Consider the following 15,540-nt stretch of genomic DNA (forward strand, 5'->3'; position numbering starts at 1 on the left):
AAAAAAAAAAACAATTTGTTCTACAACCTACTGGAGCCAAGATGTTCTTTTTTTTATTTCTACGACCTCATTTGTCAATATTCAGGCATGAAATTTGCACACGTTGTGCACGAATACTTTTACTTTAATATAAAAATTACTCCACAGCGATCAATTTCGTTTCTTTCACTGTAAGCTAAATTATACTGGACCCTGTAAAATACTTATTCCATTCGGCAAGTTGATGCACGTAGTGGGCGGAGAGAGACTTCGACTCGGTTGACAGACGAGCTGAGGATCCCAACTCTATTTGTACCAGTAGGTCGTACAGCGAAACTTGTTTATGAATTCGTAGAAAAATGGTAGATTTCGAATGGCAATAATTCCATTTCGATGGAATTCCAAATTTAAAAAATAATTTTGAAGTTTTTCGAGCCAAAAGAAATTTGATTTTTTGGTCGATTCTTTGCATATTTGCAATTGTTTTGTAATATGCTCACTATTTCCATAGTTTAGTACAACTCTTAAAGAAAATTTTAACTCCCCGGTCACTTAGGTGCGTTACAGTATAATTAATCGGATATTTAAGAAACCTCTTTTTTCGAAAAACTCGATTTCTGCAAAAACTTTGAATAGTTTGCAAAGTCAAAATAAGTACTTATTCTACATGCCAAGAAATACATACTGTGGAAGTTCATCAAAAAATATTTTTTCAGTTTAGATATTAATAATTGAAGAAAACGTTATTTAGCGATTTCTTTGCAATAACTATTTTATTGATCAGTTGACATCAAGCAGGGCTTAAAATTGTTATTTTAAAACGTTCTACAACTTTTATTTAAAACGTTTTTTGTAAACCGTCTAGTTTTTCTTTAAAACGAAAAACCTTTTTTCGCCAACTTTGGACGCCATTTTGAAAATAATACAAAAAAATGACAGGGTGGGAAAGTAGTTCATTCAGTTCTACGGGATTTTTCCTATTTTTTATATGTCTTACCTAACTGAAATTAATTTTGGCATGTAAAAATATAATTTGATTGGTTTATAATGGAAACAACCATTACCTTACAAATAGGTATTATATATAAGCTTTATCGTAAAAGATGTAAATACCCAACAAATTTCATTTCATTCCCCATTCACTAGCTTTTTACTGAATCTTTGAAAGTTTCAAATTGCGAACAAAAAATAGCTATTTGAGAATTCCTGTTTGAGGTCGGTGATGCTCAGATTATATGTGCATGTTTTTAAAAACCTAATTAGAAAAGCTCTAATGTGAATTAAAATAAAATATGTAAGTATATAACTGATATTCTGGAACGGCAAGGGAATTATTAAGAAAACAGTAAAAATGGTATTGTAATGAAACATTATGTAAAGTATTTTTCTCTTTTTAGTAGAAATATTTTAAACAGTACAAAAAGTGTAAACTATTAAATTATCACTTTACTCTGTCATTCTTACATTTATAAGTAGAACACAAGCGGAATTAGCTAGAGTATTTTTTTTTAAAGACAAATGATATTCATTATGAAGACATTTTTGGTGGTGAACATTGTGAAAGTGAACACTTATAGCTGATTATTAATTTTATTTTTGTGGACATATCATGCTGATCTGTAACAGAATACTCAGAACAGTAAAGAAGGCAACGGGAAACGATTTGTCTCTTACTTTCTTTTCCTAGTAAGCCTTGCATCGGATACTTGTTATTTTTGAAAATACATAAGCGATTTTTATAAGAGATTAATGAATTATTTCCTAAAGTGTATAGCATAGCACCATTGTTCATAAAACCTTATGGTTAGCAATAAAGAGACAAAAATAAAACACTAAAAGCTGTCTCTAGGACTTTAATTATATTTATATTTTATTAACATAATTATCACTGCAAAAATCATGGCATAGTCCACAGTTTCCTCACCCAGCTACTGTCTTCTGTTCTAAGAATTGATTTTGTAGACTTCTTGCAAAGCTAAATTTGATTTATTATTTGGCGTTCTTACTATTACAGACGAAACAGTTCTGAATTACTCTATGTTTAGGTTTTTTTATAGAGTTTTTAACTGGTTATATATTTACGTGTTCTATATAGTATATTTTTATATATCAATCAGAATAAAGATTTATTTATCTGCAATCCTCTTCTTATGTAAAACATAAGTAATTTTCTTTAAATATTCCATACTTACCATCTAGAGTATTTTACTTAGAATTATTCGTTATTAAATAACACTTTGAGAAAAGCAGTTGTCTTTTTCTCAATTGAATACATATCACAAAACCTTATTTATTTTACAAGAAAAAGAAAATACTTCATGAGGATGATTTGTATGAGTGTAAATGAAGTGTAGTCTAGTACAGTCTCAGTTCGACCGTTCCTGAGGTGTGTGGTTAATAGAAACCAAACCACCAAAGAACACCGATATCCATGATCTAGTATTCAAATCCATGTAAAAATAACTGACTTCTTGATGATATATCCAAAATCCAAATGTTTTGGATTTTTGGCTCTTTTGGACATTTTTGGTCAAGTCGATTGCAATCAAAAGGGAGGTTCATAACTGGATGTTAAGTTGTAACAACAGTCCTAAATAAAAAATTTCAGCATCCTTCGGCTAATCGTTTTTGAGTTATATGAGACACATACGTACAGACGTCACGCCAAAACTAGTTAAAATGGATTCATGGATAGTTGAAATGGATATTTCCGTTGAAATCTGAAAACCGAAATTTTTCGCGATTAAAATAAAAAATTTTAAAAAACTTTTACTGCGCTGTAAATCATCATAATTATTATATTTTGTTAATTCATCTACTCAAAGAGAAATAATAATCTCTTGAATATTAGGATATTATTTATAGATTAATTCACCATACAGGTCATGAAGTTATGAGTACAAGGGCCGTATAAAAAAAGTTAATAACGTATTTCAAGATTTTTCAGATTTTTGTTTTATTTTTCAAACTTTTTTTATTCTCTATCCCTTGAAAAATTACGAAAAAATTTGAAGTATATAGAAAATCATTGATTTAATCAGAACTTAAATTTATCTCTTTCTTCTTTAAGAAAACTTTTCTCAAATCATTTTATTTATTTGATCTTAATACCGAACACTTTTTTCCTTTCTTGGGAATACCGATTTTGATTGTTTCGTTGGAGAATTTTCAATAATCGCTGTTTAATCCATAAAAATTTGGTCTTATAAATTTATATATATAACATCCCTGTCAGGGCTTCGTCTTCACTATGTGTTTTCTTGCGTTTCCTGTCGTGGTCAATATTTTTTTTTTATTTTATGTTTTTTTGCCAGATAACCGGAGGCAGATGTACGCAGTCACGTTGCACATACAGTAACAGTGCCTGTGTTGGTTAAGCCGCTGCGCCGTACACCGTCCCACCCATTAAAAAATCCATATTTTAAAAAACCGAAAATGGCTATTAGATATTTATCTGAAGAGTATTTACCAGTCCCAATCTAGTTAATATCTCGTTGAGTTTGAGAAATCTAGAAATTCGTTTATAGATATTTACTTGAAAATCACACACCAAAAGTTAGGTTATCTTCATTTTTTTACCGAGAAATTAACTAAAATAGTCGGATTTAAAGAAATGAAAAATACATTTTAACCCTTTAAACTCGAAATATCAAAAAATCTAGAAATTAGTGTTTATATATTCATATGAAGTTTCAGACACTAAAAATCAATTTATATCTTCATTTATTACCGTGAAATTAAAAAAAAAAAAAACAAAAAAAAACAACAATTACCGGGTTTCAAAAAAGATTTTAAATTCATTTTAATCCTTTAAAATCAGAATTTCAAAAAATCTAGAAACAGGTTTTTAGATATTCACATGAAGATTACACCACCAAAAAACAATTTACTTTCTTCATTTTTCACCGAAAAATTAAAGAAATAGTAAATTTCGTTGTTACTCCATTTTAATCCCTTAAACTCGCAATTTTAAAAAAATCCTTTATTAATGCACTAACAACGTAAAAAGAATATGTATATAAATTCCATCAATTTATCTTCAGCAGTCTTTGTCAGGCGTTGATTATGAAACACGACTTGCTGTTTTATAAATATATTGGCATCCCCGTCGCAGCTTCGTACGCACTACATGATTACTTGCGCTTCCAGTTGCGGTCAGGGGACATTTAGTCGGTCGTGGCTCGCTTCTTTCGCCCTTCCCGTCTAGCCAGTGGGCTCTGCCCCTTTAACCATACTGTTTTCATTAAACTCATGCTTTTGAGAATACTATTGAGTAAAAATTAAATCCGGTTCAATTTTATAAAAAAATATCAGTGTATTGCAATTTGTTCACAGCAATAGTTTGGTCAGGACATTGAGTGATCTAAAAATGTGGATTTCAAATCAGTCAGGAAAAGTTGCTTTCTTTGTATAGAAATATATATTTTTGATTTTGGCTATCTGTGGACCGTATGAACTATAAATTTTAGTATATTGTTTTAATAGTTTTACTGGCGTAAGTTTTTCTTTTTTTGTAAATGGATCAGTTTTCTTTCCTCAGACTAATTCACGATTAGTTATCCTCTGACCACGATTATTTCAGTTTAATTTCATTTGTAACTGATAATGTTCTGTGGGAACGAGATAGGGGAAAATTTTACTTTTATAAAATACCGAACATCAAGATTCGACCTGTAACTTTCCGCCGAATGAAAAACGGATACTCTACCACTATGTCATACTAAAATTTTAAACACATAATAAAAATAATCTAACCAAGAACTTTTTTCAAAGAACATTTCGACGGTGAAGTATATTCTTTTTTGTGACACAGTTTATCATTATATTAATAAACGTCAACATTACTTATTGTTTAAGTTAAAATATTAAATTGTTTAGTAAAATAAATATCATCTTGTTTACTTTTCTGAAATTCTGATGAATTATGATCACATGAATACATAATCGATTTGCTCCAACGGTTAAAATTATTGTTATCTTTGATTGATGAGTTCTAAGTTTTGAAAGGATCTCAACTTCTACAAAAAGTAAATATTGATTACTTTGCAAATATATTGATTTTGCCTTTAATTATATACATAGAAAAAATCTTCATAGAGTGTTCAACGTAAAAGAGGCCCCATCAATTAATATAGTTTCAAAATAATAGTTATTGGCAAACATTTACTCGTACAAAATTATTTACAAAAGGTGTTGAAAATGTCCAAGCATTTGTCAAGACGTATAACCATGTTCCTGTCTACTGTTGTTAGCTTGTTACTCATGTGTGTGTGTGTGTGTTTCTATATATTATGTACAAATAAAAAGAAAAGCATAAGATTTCTCCACAATATTGATTTATTTCTAATTCCATCATGATTCTTATAGAAATTTTTATAGAAATATGAGCCAAATGTTTCATTTTCATGCGCACTCGAGATTGATTTTCAAATTTACTACTCGTATTGACATTTTATTCACCACATACAATGTCAGTATATTGTAAAAAGTGCTAATATATATATATATAAAATTAAATATTAATTAAAACACTACTTTGTTAATTATGGTTATCATTTAATAACGTACAGAGCAAATTATGCCGATATTTTAAATTAGTTTTATGTTTAAATATTCTATCTAATTTTGAGTCAAGTTTTGATTAACACCGGGTTGGTCTAGTGGGGAACGCGTCTTCCCAAATCACCTGATTTAGTAGTCGAGAGTTCCAGCGTTTATGTCCTAATAAGCCAGTTACTTTTATACGGATTTGAATAGTAGATCGTGGATACCGGTGTTCTTTGATGGTTGGGTTTCAATTAACCACACATCTCAGGAATGGTCGAACTGAGAATGTACAAGACAACACTTCATTTAGATTCACACATATCATCCTCATTCATCCTATGAAGTATTATCTGAAAGGTAGTTACCGGAGGCTCAACAGGATAAATAAAGAGTCAAGTTTTGATCACGCTGCTTTATTTTTAACAGTCCATTAAACATGAATGGAACTATAGTTACATGTAATATTATGGTATATATTACCCACCCTTGATTTGTGTGCCTGATTTTTTTTAGGTCGATGTTAATTATTTATCCAACATCCCAACCCTCGTAGGGGAAGACCTTGTGATGATTCCAGTCACCACACCACCCTCCCTTTCCTAGTCCTGATGAGCTTTAACGGGAGTCCACTTCAGACCCTCTAACTGATTACACCTCATAGTAATAAGCCAGGCCTCGGTTGGGATGCCACCGATGTAAATGCCTCGGTAGACATTTACATCAGTGAATTTTTGACTCAGCTTTTGCCTTCGCCGTAGACCTCATCCGGACATCTTGAATGTTCTACCTAAATTAGCTAACCGAGTTTGCGGAAGCACGAACCCCGCGCCTAGTTGTACACTTTGCAGAACCGATTGTGTGTAAATGTCTCACAGATCGAGGCAATCGAAATAAACAACATACCACCAAAAATGTTGCTCGAAACAACGGAATTTACTCCTAGTTCCCTTAGTGAACTCATCTTTAGTTCATATTCCTGACTTTACTTATCCAATATCTCGATTCCCCCCCAAGGGGAGAAGATCCCGCCAACGTAGCGTATCCGGTCGCTATACCACCCCCTCCGTTCATTGCCAGTAATGGCTTTAACGGAGGTCATCTTCTTGCCCTCGTACAGATCACATTCCACAGTGTTCAATCCGGCCTCTTGAGATGCCACCGATGCAGATGCCTAGAGGGACATCTACATCATTAATTCCGCCCCATTAAAACGCCTTCTACGCCTTCCGTAGAAGACTCGGACCCCTAATGCTACTACGAAGCCCTCAAGAACTAACTACAAGCCTACACGCGGAAGCGCGAACCCCGCGCCTAGTTACACTAGTTAATGAGCCAATTTCGTGAATGTCTCGTAATTCAAGGCAATATAACAACAACTTCCCACCAAAAAGTGTTGATCGCAGCAGCGAAATATAGACCTAGTTCCCTTAATGAACCCAGCTACCGCTAAATAACTCAACTTGAGTGCAAAAGCTAATTACGGACTCCGGTCTGGTCCACCGGGGAGAGGAGAATGAACGCCTATTCCCGCTCAGCTCCATCACGGAGTCCCGCATGATATTCACCACCATAAACCGCCGTCAAAACGCCGCTACACACCACGGCTAAATGGCGTGCCACGTCCCGCCGACAGTGTCGTATGCTCATTCAAAATGCCCTCGTAAAAGCGCAACCGCAACCCAGGAACATGGAATTCCATGCCCGTTAGGAGCTGCCGCAACTCCGCCGACAGCTTAACAAATCAATTGACACCTCTTATTAAATCCGTGGCTCGTTGCCGAAGCGCCTACCTTCAGTCAATCAAACTGCCCAGACGGACCCTAGCCACCCGGGTTCGTACTCTACTAAATTCCCTCGGCCGTCCTGCGTTGGGCGAGGAATTTTAGGAAGCCAGAAAATCGTCCACTCACTGCGAGTCCTCCTGTTGACTCGCAGATCCAAGAAGGAGTTTACTCTCTTAAGTTCCTACCAACTCTGGTACGCTCAGCTTCGTACCGCGTACAGATATATAGAACATGGTCCCGCATGTCATCAACCCTGCATTCCGGAGACAAGCTGGAGTCAACCAACCTAAACCTAGCCAGACTGTCCCTAAAGGCACGATGTCCCGAAAGAAATTGAGTAGTATACCGACTGGGGGAAACACAACTAATAGCACGCAACTCCTTAACATTTGGAAAGATACCATGCGTATATCGACCAGGAGAAGAATCGTTCCACCTAGCTTAGTAAGAGTCATCAAAACCTTGGTCTTTAATTTCCCGCATACGCCCTGATGTAAGAAGGCCCTTCTTTGAGATGTACCGCTGTAGCCAAAATATCTACAGGCTTCATGCCGGCAATCACAGTAACTGCCTCTCGCGAAACAGTCCTGTAATCGCCGACAACAGCTAACAAAAGAAGACGCTGGGCTCGTAAAATAATGCCCCTACAACTCTGAAATTGCAAATGATGAGCCCAGACGGGCGCAGCGTACAACGTTATGGCCTCACAGACACCTTTATAAAGAATACGCATGATGCGGTAATTCAACCCCTAATCGGGATGAATAAATCTTCGAACGCCGAAGAAAGCATCAATAGCCTTCTTCGTCACAAACTGGAGGTGCTCCTTGAAGAGAAGCCTCTCATCAAGGATAATACCCATATATTTCTGACAGGTGACATACCTAATTGGAAGACCGTCCATCACAACCCGCGGATGGCGGGTTGCGGCTAGCCGGCCCTTCAAAAACATGATAGTGGTTTTCTCCGCACAGAAAACCATCTTGTGTTGAAAACTTCACAACCTTAGCACCCTACATGTTTGTGTCGCTCTGAGCTCGATCTCGGCACGCGAATGGCCCTCGACCAGCAGCAGCCAATTTACTTATCCGACAACATAATTCAGTCGTTTTGTGCGTTGCTTGAAATTACTACCTGAAATATTCTTAGTAAATATGTACAAAATATCACATTTAGCCATAGAAAACAATTATTCAATTAAACACAGTTTCAATTAACCACACATCTCAGAAATCGTCGACCTGAGACTGTATAAGACAACACTTCATTAACACTCATACATATCATTCTTATTCATTCTCTAAAGTAATCCTGGTAGTGGTTCTGAATGCTAAACAGAAAAAGACAGAAAGTGAACGGGAATCGAGATAAATAGTTATTTTTTATTTCCCATTAAAATTTTAATTAACTAAAATGCTATTGAAATATAATACTTATATATTTTATAATAACGTTTTAAGTTAATGAAAACAAAAGATGTTATTGTAATTGCATTTACGTTTTAATAGCAGAAATTTCTCAAATGGATATTAAATCGTAACGCTATTTACTATCTTCTATAACAACTTCATGTAATGTTTTTTTGTTTTTTTTTTTTTATTTTAAATAACAAGTTAAGTTTACGTATTTAACAGAATTGATGTTTATCCATTCAGTTTGTTAAAAAAAACAACACAGTAGTTCGTCTTGAACAAGAGTGTAGCACATCTTTCAACAAATTTTTAGTCTTTCTTAATCCAGTAAAGCAATTTATTTACCCTAATCTACTATAAACTTACACTTCCCTTGAAATGGGCTTCAAAAAACAACCCAAGTGTTTTTTTAACTTTATCCTTTTTTTCTTTTTAAATGTTCATCGCACCTTCACTCTGTACATTTAGTTTATAACACATATTTCTTTACTATATTTTTATATTAATGTAAAAGATTAAAATTATAAAAAACTGGTTATAAAAAATAAATTGTGTAATTAGATGTGAATTTTTAATTTTTAAACATTCGTTATCAGTATTAGTTATCAAAGAATTAGTCAAGGATTGTTTTATAGTATAAACTATATTTGAAACTAGCCATTTATTCTCAGTTAGACTGTTCATAGTAAGGTGATTTTATTTTTCCAGTTTTCAAATTTTTGATTAAATTTTTAAGTACAGGTAAATTTCTTAGGGTTTACTTTTGATTTTAATAATTTTATTGTATTACTTTATTATTTTTTTTTTAAAGTGATTGTGAAAATTATAGTATTTAATCTAAAATTTTATAAAAAAAAAATTAATCCATAAAAAATAAACGTCAAAAAAGCACCCTACAATAAAAAAAAATTAAAATAGTCTCAACTCACTCACCATTTTGTGACTCATTGCTTAAGCGAGTATGAAAAATACATCGCTGTATATTCAACATAATCTCTAACTTATTCCGACTATAAATTTAGCGTAAAAAACAGTCAACAAATCACCAAATTTTCACATGCACAACTCCAGTTACACTACTACAACATAAATAAATTTCAAGGAAATTGATTTAGTAGTTTTTGAGATTTTTGAGTCACAAAATTTTATACAAAGGCCTATACATATATACACGGAAACCCGATTTTAAACAATTTGTTAATTAGTATTTTCTACTCCTTATGCCTAAAAATGTAAAGAAGATTCATTTTCACCCTCCATTACAACTATCCGACCGAAATTAATACTAAATTTCCTTCGAAAAATCAGAATAGTATTAGGAAATTCAACGAGAAAAAAGTTAAAATTTTAAAGAAAAGTAGACGTCAGTTTTATTTACTTATTAATCGCTGAAAATATTTTAATAATAATGTATGGTTTAAAAATAAAATAAAAAAATACATTTGAAAATGTAGATATGTGTGTAATGATGGCTGAAAGTATTTTATGTAAAATTGCATTATTTATTTTTAAAAATTTCAGGTTACTATAGTAACGTGTATTATTAAAATTGGTATTTTTAGGTAGATTTCATAAGAAAAATATCTATCTATTGTGGTGGGTACCATTCATGTTTCGACTTCCGGAGAATTTCGACATATCTTCGCGTTTCAGATCACCCAGACCTCAAAACCACCGTCAGATCAAAAGTTTATATATACATATTATATATTTAACTTTCTTGTAGACACGATAACTGCCGTAATTTTTCGCCAATCACTTTCAAACTGGTACATAAAATATAACGATCCAAAATCTCGGTCGCGACATTAATGGGGAACATCGGATCATGGGGGTGGAAATGTCGGGGCTTTTTCGAAAAAAAAATTCCATTTAATGTTCCTATTATTCTTTGGATAAGGGCCTAAAACTTATCTATGTAAAGTTTTTTGATATCACCAACTATTGGCCCAGGAGGTAGAAAAAATGGGGTTTCGAAGACAAAAATATCACACCTCCCTTAATAGGAACAGTATGTAATCCGTTTAAAGTGGTCGTTAGTTCTCTAAACATTACCTAAAACGTTTGTCTGAAACAATTTTTGATATGATCAACCCTTACGACCAGGGATGATCAAACTTTAATGTAATTGTAAGAAGATGGGGCTTGTCGTATGCTAAACATGTGAAACTTTTTTCACATCCAACCATTGTCGTATTGAATAAATTTGAAGGTTTTCGTAACTTTAAGGTTAATATCTCCTAGTTAGCACCGGTGAAACTATCTCCCTCTTCCGGCGTGACAAAAGGGATTTTTTATCATTTAACATGTAATGAAAGATTAATTCAAGCATTTATTCTGTATATAATGTTAATTTGTATACTAATTTAAATTTTAAATATAAAAAATATCACTGGGGTGAAAAGTAACCAATTCATTTGGTTGTCAGTCCATATTGACCACTTAAAATTTAGATTGAATATTTATCAAATAATTTATCATCGAAAGAGTTCCGTTGTAGTTCAGAACATTCTCAGAAGGAATTCAGGTTATCATTTTTTTAAATAAATTTTACTGCTCGAAAAATGCTGCTTGTATTTTATTTTAAAATATTTTTTTACATATCTCTAACTAGGGTATTCTATCAGATAATTTATTATAATAATTCAAATTCTGTATTAAAATTTCATGTCATACCCGTTCCTGAGGAATTGAAGTACTGTCATTTATCAATGTACATGATTAGTTTTGATAAATGATGAGCCCTATTATAGGGGATTCCTAATAATATCTTAATAATCTTTGCGCAACATAAACCTGGGGATATTTATTACCTAAATTAAAGCTATTTATTTGAGATAATTAAAATTGCCATCTCATTTGTTAGTATGAAATATTAGATAGGCTACCTTTTGTAGATCCTTTAAATCTTTGTAATTTATTAAAGTTTTATGTTAATTAAATGTATTGTGTATATACGAGTATAATTTATGTTTATTTACATTTACAGTGTGAAAGTTATATTCCGGTTTGATTTTTTTTTCTTTAAAAATTAAAATAACTTCATTTACTTTCTTAAAAAATATTAAATATTTTGTGTCGTAATAAATTTTATAATAGTTACTAATACTTTTTCGCTTTTTAGATGTTTTTAGTTTTGTTATGATATTAAAATACGTATGAGTATTTTAATATCATTATTATGGTGTTGTTATATATTGTTATAATTAATGTAAATAACGTGATAATGCATAGTTTTCCTAAATTCTTAATTAATTCCGATGAGGCAATTGTCAAATATATCTTACTATAACATAGTAAAATTATAGCCTGATTTATAGCTCTGTCTTGGGTGCATATATATAATAAATGCTTATATAGTATTAAGCTACATTTTCCTAGACACATTAGTTGAACTGTCATCGATTTTTGTAGCAATGAAACGGTGAATTGCACCGTGCAAGTGTTTTTTAATTTAAAGATATCTCTAACAATTTTTCTATTTCGTTTCAAATACAAACATATTACAATGAAGAATTTTGTTATTCGTTTTTAGAGAAATGCTTAGGTAAAAAATAATAAAATCTTTTCTGAAAAAAATACATTTATTTATTTATAGGGAGAAATACATTTTCAGAATAATGATATGCTCAAATATTTTCCTTCATTCAGTAATTACGGTAAGATAGGTGTTGAAAATTTATATGCACTTAAATTTACTTGACTTCTAAAGATAAAAATGAAAAAAATAATCTATTCCAAAAATATGATTTGGAGTGTATACTCGTTTCAAACGGTCAATCATCGACTGTAGAATCTACAATGATTATCGCAATCAGAAAAAAAGAGATTGTGTACACGTCAACCGATTATCATCAAATAATTATAGTGAAACTATGACCATGATCGTATGTTCATTATTTACTATGAAGCATGCGATATTTACATTCTAGTTGAAAGGGTTGTAACGTTCAGTCTGATACTTCCAGCACAAAAAAAACATACTGAGATTGATGAAATTGTTCCTTCAGGAACTTCAGTCCGCTCACGCTGTTAGGTAAGTTCTAGGAGCTATTTAGGACACTGGTCCCTAAACTGTTTTGAGACTCAGTAGCCGTTTGTGACACAGACATTCGGTCTTATGCTTTAGGGCGACCTAACGGAGTGGTGGCGGGAGAAATGCCAAATTCCTTCAGGAAGTAGCTTAGTCTGTTATTTTCTCCATTTATTTTTTTTTTATGATATTTTACTTAAGGTGATGAACACAAAATCATGATCTGTAATATACACTACTTTCATTATAAGTGAAAATATTCCAAAAATTCTGGATGAGATAGTCATTTATCATCTGTAGTGGTGATAAAAGGTTTTTTTTAATGATAGTTGTACATGTCATGCCATGATTACTGTAACAAATTTTTTTTCTCGCTATCCAAAACTTTCCTTGCGCTATCGTTTATTCCGCGAATTTGATTTTTGTATATAAATCAAACTGCAATACAGTACTGTTTAGTCCATATTATAACTATAGCTCTACTGTGGTTGAGGAAACGTATATAATACGTTATTAGTAATTGGATTGAGATAACTTCTGTGGAACTATCAGTTTTATATCTGTGTTACCACATTAAGCTAAATGATTGAGAGTTTGTTGGTAAAGCTGAGCCTCCAAAATACAAATAAAAATAAGAAATAGCTCATAAATAGAAAGTAGCTTCATAGATTTGTAATGGTCTAGTTCTCTAGTAGCTTAAAGACTGCCTATTTCCTTACGTCGGACACGGAGTATATCTTGTTACGTTTCATCATCCTCATTAGCCATCATCATCTTAGTCATTAGTGCAAAAAAAAAACTTGGGTTAAGATATTACATTTAATAGTTTTTTCGCTTTTATCGGAGTTACTAATGTAGTCTCTTTGTAAGTAATCTGTTAAAGTTATTCAGTATTGTTAACAACTGGGTGAACAAAAAATTATTTTAATTTTTAGCCTCAAGTTCACAATCAAGATCTTTTTCATTTTTTATGTAAGTGAGACTAATTTCGTGTTTCATATTCCACGATTCAAATCGAAATGTAAAAACAAAAATCTTGGTTATTTATTATTTTACAGTGGAAAAATAATAAAACAAGAAGAATTTTACCTAAGATTACTTTTTCGGGTGGGTATAATTTATAATGAAAGTTTTTGGAATATAATTATTATATGTTTAAATAAACAAAAAAAAAATTAAAAAAAGAAAATATTTTTATTTGTCTACATTTAATATGTTAATTGAAAGAAAATAATATAAAAAATCCAATGAAAAATGTACACTCCATAAAAGTTACCTAAAAATGTAATAAAAGATTTGTTTTTTAAAGATGTGGTGAATTATGATGAAATTTTATCGTAATATTTTTATTAAATATTACGATGTTACAAGATTAAACTCACCAAAAAAGAGTTTTAAAAAATTCAAAATATCGATATTTTGAAATTTAATCGGCTGCCCCGCCCACAGTATTGCCTCCAAAGTATTTTTATTTTTATTTTTTTGGCCACTTGCACTATTCATATTCTTAGGAAGACGTAACAAAAATTCAGTTAAAATATACGTAATAAATAAAATGACAGTTCTTTTTGATTACGGAAGCGGACATTTTTATTAATATAATTAGAAACAGCAAGAAGATATTCATTTTTAAATACTCTGTGTTAAGTATATTGTGTATACTTATGAAAATTAAAATGGTTTTAATCTTCAGTAAATTCAATACTAAAATTACTCATCAACAGATTTGAGACTAAGGGAGAGGTATATTAGGTTTCAGTTCTATATCAGTGTATAATTGTGTCAGCCTTCGAATAGTTTGATCCTGTACTTAATTTTTTAAGATTCAAAATAATCCTTTAGTTTCAACATGTTTACTTCATCCTATATACTCGGTTATCTTTTTCATTAATTCAAAATTTTATTTTCCTCTTCAGCTTTTGCTCTTTTCTTTTAAATCTTTCTCTCTTTAGAGATTAACTAAATTTATTATCTTAGTACCTAATTTTTTCTCTTCACATGATTTTGCCATACATTTCTTTTATCTTTTACTGATTTTAAGATATATTCGTTTGAAATTTACGTTAGTTAATTTTCATATAACTTTTCTTTCAAAATCATGTTTTAAAGTAAAGCTTTACACTTCACGTATTGACTGCCCAAAAAGGAGTGTAATATATTTAGGATGTATGTATGTTGATGTTTTTTCCACCGTAGCAGCTCAACGGCTGATCCGATTTAGATATATGGACCTTACATTACCAGGAGTGTCAAAGGGTATATATATATATGTATATATGTTTAAATTAATTAAAAAAAAAAAAGAAAGTAATACTACATACAAATTTGTCATTCATACGCTATTTAATTATATTATATTAATGAGCAGTGATTGTCAGCTATGGTTTTTTTTTTTTGGCAGTGGTGTTTTTTTTAAATTTTTACTTCCTTGTACGAAGTAAAGGAAGTATTGTGATCACAAAAAATTTCTGTTTTCAGTTTTCACCGGAAATATCCATTTTGACCATCCTAGAATCCATTTTGACTAGTTTCGGTGTGATGACCGTACATACGTACGTATGTTGTTATCTCGCATAACTCATAAACGATTAGCCGTAGGATGTTGACATTTTGGGATTAGTACTATTGTAACAACGAGTTGTTAACTTTATATTTTGATTGCAATCGACTTGCCCAAAAGTGTCCAAAAAACCCCAAAATCCAAAAAAAAAAATGGATTTTTTACTTTTTCTTAACTGCAGTAATAACCTTTTCAACTATATGTCATAAGTGGTACTTACTTTAA

This window comes from Lycorma delicatula, chromosome 7 (genome assembly GCF_047948215.1).
Source record: "Lycorma delicatula isolate Av1 chromosome 7, ASM4794821v1, whole genome shotgun sequence".
Taxonomy (NCBI): domain Eukaryota; kingdom Metazoa; phylum Arthropoda; class Insecta; order Hemiptera; family Fulgoridae; genus Lycorma; species Lycorma delicatula.